Genomic DNA, 6,000 nt, shown 5'->3' with positions numbered 1-6,000 from the left:
GTATCACCAAGATTTGCTTTGCCTTTTAAGCTTCATATAAACGAGCTCAGATTCTTCTCTGGCATTTCATTCGTAACAAATTTCAGATTTGTGCATGTTTTTGCATGTATCAGTTGCTCCTTCTTTTTCCCTGTGTTTTATTTCATTGTATGAATGTCACAATTTGCCCATTCTCTTGCCATAAGTTGTTGAACATTACTTTTAAAAAGACATTTTAACAGTATCCTTTATCAACAATATAATTTTGTAGGGATGTACTTTCTTTCTTACTTTCTTGCCCCCGACTATCTAAATCATAATGTCTTCCAAAGAAGGGTTTAATGATCATTACTTGGGTCCATGCCCACCACCTCCATTAATAAGATAGCTAGCTGAACAGGGACAAATGATGGTCAGGGAGATTCATCGTGTTTGCAAAACCACAGAGTGATTCTGTGACTCATTTGGTCTTGCTCCAAAGAAAGATGAAAAATACCCAGTGAAAGATTCATGTTTCTAGACTAGTGTGTATAGAGGACAGTAAAGGATGTTCTAGTGAAGGCTTCTACATTCATATGCATTTTGAGGAAGTGAGTGTGGGATACTTTGAAGTCAGCTCATTTGCTTTATGCAGGTGTCCCAAGATTCCATGTCTTGCTCGTATAACACTGGGCAGAAGTTAAGAGGCATGTTACCCCAGAAGTATAGGAGAGAAAGCATGCTTTACTCTGAGACAGCTTGAGCCTGTCCTGCACTCCTCATCACAGTCCCTTCTAGAGATATCAGGGGTGGGGGTGGGGTTGGGTAATGCAGTTGGAAATAAATGAAAGAGCTGGGGAGACTAAAGGGTGGAAACTTGCAGCCCCACGTTCCCCTTTGGGATGTGCAGGAATGGAGAAACAGCTTCATGAAACTTTGTACCACTTGACAGTGGCCAGAGACAGGAAAGGAAGGCACAGAGTGCCAGATAATCTGGAGACTTTTTCCTTAGCAAAACGGATGTGGTTGGATTGCATGACATTAATCTGCCTTGTTAGGCCCAGGAGGAGGGTTTTCCATGGGCCTGGGACTCTCAGTGCTAAAACCGGGACAGTCCTGGGTAAATCAGGGACTTGGGATAATGAAACAGATTTAGGAGATCCCTCAAGGCTCTAGATTGTTTGCGAAGTAAGGGATCATCTAATGTAGCTAATGTAGTGCTCTTAAAATTGGTTTCACAGAAGACCAGCCTCCCTTCTTTTGGATGCATAATCTTAGGCATCATTTTAGAAACAGGCTGATGAAGCAGAGATGCCCTTTTCAAAGCAGAGTGGGCATGTGGATGTTCCAGAAAGTCTCGAGTTAGCCTAGCCACCACCCCGTTTCATGGAGAGAAGCTGAGGCCAGGAGACATCAGAGACTTGGGCACCACACCTAGTTTATGACAGGCCTGGGACCGCATCTCCAGGTTTTAGAGTTTTGAGTTGATTTCAGCCCATTACCATTATCCCTCAAAGTGTGAGCAGTGTACTCTTGAATCAGAATCACTGTGGATGTTTCTTAAAAATACCTACCAGGAGACCCTACCCAGACTTCTCAGGTTAGAATGTATTGAAGAGGGTCTGGGAATGTTCCCTACAACAAGTTCCCAGGTAATCCTTAGGAACATGTGGCTCTTATATCCTCCACCCCTACCCCTTCCTTCAGGATTCCTTACTCAGAAGTGCTGAAGATACTTGGTCCTGTAATCTTTCCATTGTATCATTTGTAATTGGGTACTTGAGCTTACTACCAGGTATTGAACAGGATAATGAGAAGGACCTCTGGATCTTGGGGGAATAGGTAGGCCACATAAACTTCAGCTCTGTCTGCCTACACCTCTATCTGCCACAGCCAGACTGAAGCTGGATGCTCCCCTGCCAAGCCCTCATCTGTCAGCTGAGAGAAGTTTCTCACCCACGCCGGCCTGGGCTGGCTGTGGGATTCACTCTATTAAATCATAAAGAGTTTCCCCTGTCACTGTGTGGAAAATAATCTTTTCATTGGACAGAGACAGATGAGTCTTCCTGAGACCCTGTGCCCTTGAGAAACTGTGCCCTTCTGACCTGGGGGCGTCCATCCTTCTCCTGTAGGCTGCAGTGGGTCCTGTGAGGACTTCAAGGGCACAAACCCACATGGAGATGCTTACGGGACTTTCCTCATTTTCTCCTTTCACTCTGTCTCTTTCAGAAACCTCCTCTTTCATATCATATGATTGGCTTTGGCTTTGAGAAAGCTGCGACTAGGAGACCCCAAATGAGGATGTCTTGCCAGCTCTTCATATTTTGGTATGAAAATGTCCTACTGTTATGATTCTGGAGTGGCTGATGTAAATGTTGATATATAGCAACCCCAGGGTTGAATTCTCTCCTTTCTTCCTTTGAGTGTAAAGTCCTTAACAAGTTTGTTTTCCAATGAAAATTATTCTCTATATTGGGTACGCTTTAGTTTGTTTCTAAGGTGACCCAAATTATACTTTCTCCCACCCTCGCCCCTGAACCCTTCTGCATACTGCCAGCCCCAACCTAGCAAATGAAACCAAACTGGCTGTGGCCTTCTAGAGCACCATAACCTGGCTGGGAGTCACATATACATAGAGGGGCCATGTTCTCTCCTTCCCTGGAGGCCAGTGGATCTCAGCAGTCATTGCTAAACTGAGCAGGACCCCATTTTCATATTCTCATCTTTTTTTTTTTTTTTAAACACTGATTCTACTCTTTAAGTACTAGCCCTGGTCTATTGTTGAGACTGGGTCCGTAGTGACCATTTGGATATGGCATGGCTTTGGCTGGCTTGCTAGGGTAGGGGCAGGATTGGTCCTCCTCTGAAGTGAAGACATTCAGAATTGGTGGTGACAGATTGGGCCACCGGGATTATTTAGCCATATCCTGCTGAACGGAATGTGTGCCTATGGCTGAGCTGCAGACCTCTGAAAGTCCATGTTGCCAGATTCTTCACCTTTTCCAGTAGGATAGAAGAAAGCATCTTTGTGTTCCTCCCTTGGTTGGGAATGTGCAATCCCATTTCCAGTTGTGAGATCCATGTGGCACGGCTGCTGGTTCTCATTGCTGTAGTGGGTACGGGACCCCTCCCCCCAGGTGGGGGGATGAAGGGCAGGGGAGGAAAAAGAATGAGCTTCACATTGATGAGGTCTTCAGCAGCATTCTGCCAGATCACTGACCGTCCAAGGATCTTGCCAGTACATGGCATACAGTGGTCATGCTGAGGGCAGAGGTCCTGCCCCTCCTAAGAAAGGGAGAAAGAACATCATGCTCTTGCAGAGCAGGAGGGGTCTGTGGACACTGATCGGCCTACCGTTCTCTCCTTGACTTCCTAGCAGGATTCTTCTTGGCCTTTAGACCAAGCCCAGCCCCACCGTACTGTCAGTGAATCTCTCTCTAGAGAGAGCCCACCTCTGATGGGACCAACCCACCCTCTGGGTACCTGCTCACCAGGTTGAACCCACCTTTGTTTGGCTTGTGACCTAGCCAATCAGCTAACTTGCACTATTTCCTGAACCACCCCCCGCCATGCAACCATCAGCATGCGTTTTCACATTCACTGAGGGGTGGCTGGGGTGGCTCTGCTCCATGTGTTCCTTCTGGAGCTCAGGCTGAAGGGGTAGCAGCCGGAAGGAATTATGGAAACACATGATGGCCCCCGAGGCCTGGGGTCACACCTGCCACACCTTCACTTCCATCCATACTCTGGCATCTGGAGTAAGTCTCAGACAAAACTTAACATCGGTGGAGCTGGGGAATAACTGCCCACGGAAGTGGGGGACGGAGGTGTTATTTGCTGGATAATAATCTAACTCACCACTCATCATGGTTTGCTAGAGCTACTTCCCTTTCCCCTGCATTAAAAGAGTACGGATCCTGGCACTGACTCCTCTGGAGATTCTTAATGTATTGGTGGGGTGTTTCCCCCAGGAAAATACACTGCCAGGATTTAGACATATCCCCATATCTTTGACTGACTGTGGAGTGGGCCTGCCAGAAATACATGTATAGTAAATTTATGAGAGATGTTAGTATCCTTTGAAATTTCACTTTAAATAAAATCACAGGCTTATGTAGGAAAGCTGTAGCACTGAAAGAAATAGCAACTGCAGTTCTAGCCCAATCATTTACACTTGACGTTCAACATCAGGATAGCACCACTACTAATCTTGGCTCTACAGCAAACATAACTCATTGGTTGCGGATTTCTTTCCTGCTGACAGAGGATGTGGCCGCAGATAAAATTTCAAGACAGTGCAAATTACCACTGTGAATAAATGGGATGCTGAGATGGTTTCTTGACGCTATCCTTGACCTAGGAGCTTGAGTCTATGTGGATGGCATCAAACGTGTGGCAGTGTGATATGCCATTGTCATCACATTTCTGGAAAGGGTGCTTGGGAGTACCAAACTCAGAGAGGTCGTGGGGAAGAGGTCTGGAGTCCTTGTGGTTTTCACGTCTGTGATCCCAGTGCAGGGAACATGGGGCAGAAGAGTAGGTCATCTGTGTTTGGCAAGGAAATTACTTTCTGGTGCTGAGGAAACCAAGTTTACAGGGGGCTAGATTTGGACACATACATAGGGCTGTAACAGTGAGTGGAGTTAGGGATCCATCTCTTCAAAACAGCATTCAGACAGTGACCTTCACCTGCAAGTCAGAGGACATTAAGAAAGGAAAGCTTCTAAAACAGAGCCCTGACACTGGAAATCAGAAATAATTTTGTTAAGGTCATTGAAGATGGCCGCTTTTTGGTGGAATAAAACCGAGGAGGTACCATTTCCAGGGATTCAGAAGCTAGAGTATGCCTTGGAGAGGTTAGGAGATGCTCTTGAATGAAAAGGTAAAGGTAAAAGAAATTGGAATATGGAAGTACAGAAGAAGTAATAAAAAATCTGGGGAAGCTATTGGTGAGGCGAGTGTGTGAACATAACTCAGTGACTATCTATACCCCATGTCAACCTAGAAAAGGTATTCAGTGGAGAACTTTGCCGCACATGGTTGGGAGTACCACTGTGAGTATCATAGGTATGACTGGAAGGAACACTCTGAAGAGTGCTCTAGAAACTCTCTCTAGCCATCTAGATTGGGGAGTTCAGAGAGGGGGTCCAAATAGGAGAATGAAAGGGATGGCATCAGGATACAGAGTGAAGACTTACTTGCAAATTAGGCCATGTGTCAAAATGCTATTGTTGATTATGAACCCACACGCTAGGCTAAAGAAATTATAAAAGACTTCTCCACCATCAAGGAAAGACCTGTCTGGGGCAGCAGCAGCCATGACCCTAAGATGGAATCTGGGAGTTCAGGGACTATTGGGTTTTGACCACTCCTGTATTGCCAGTGCTCAGCTTATGGCTTGGCATGTAGTAGGTGCTCAAATATTTGTTGAATGAAGAAGGGTCTGAAAGGACTGGGGAGGGTTATAAGGTATTTCATCTTGGATGTGGAAGTGAGGTCAGCCATTCTGTGTGAAATGAAGAAACGTGGACTATGTCCAGGCCACTGTGGTTTGTCTGGAAATATTGGGAGAATAGGGAAGGTATCACATACATGGCTGTGAATTTCTAGCACATAGGAGTAAGGATTGCTTGTGAATGTCTTTCTGGTTCCTTAGTAGAGTCTCTAGAGTTCTGAGGAACTCAGCTTGGAATCCGTTGTCAAGAAGCTCCACTCAGTTAGAAACCCTCAGTCATCAGAGCAGAAAGGGAACTCTAGCATCATATTTGACATGCCCTTTGTTAACTGCCCAGTCTTCCATTTACTTTTATCTGAGTTTTATGGAAGTGGCAAAAGGCAAAGACAAAAATAACAATCATTTGAAAACCAAAGGTTTTATGACAATACTATTTTATAAACAGCATTCCTTTAATTCCTGTACAAGTTCTTTATGGCTGTCATAATGCTGCCAGCCACCCTGAAACTTGGTGCCTAATTCAACGATAGTTAACTCTCATGCTTGTGGTTCTGCAGGTTGGTGGGTGGCAGCTACAGGCTACAGCT

General features: G+C 45.4%; 1 long non-coding RNA gene across 1 annotated transcript in view; it reads left to right on the top strand.

Annotated features, from left to right (window-relative positions):
• Positions 1–2,204: 2,204 nt before the first annotated feature.
• The window catches only part of LOC109275457 (uncharacterized), a 285,664-nt gene continuing 281,868 nt past the window's right edge, over positions 2,205–6,000 (top strand). The window contains exon 1 of the long non-coding RNA XR_002084151.2: positions 2,205–2,285. This is a non-coding gene — a long non-coding RNA (uncharacterized LOC109275457). The remainder of the gene's footprint in view (positions 2,286–6,000) is intronic.

Source organism: Panthera pardus, unplaced genomic scaffold (genome assembly GCF_024362965.1).
Source record: "Panthera pardus isolate Hobbes unplaced genomic scaffold, ASM2436296v1 HiC_scaffold_20, whole genome shotgun sequence".
Classification (NCBI taxonomy): domain Eukaryota; kingdom Metazoa; phylum Chordata; class Mammalia; order Carnivora; family Felidae; genus Panthera; species Panthera pardus.
The sequence above is the reverse complement of the archived record's forward strand: the minus strand, read 5'-3'. Positions and strand labels throughout refer to the sequence as shown.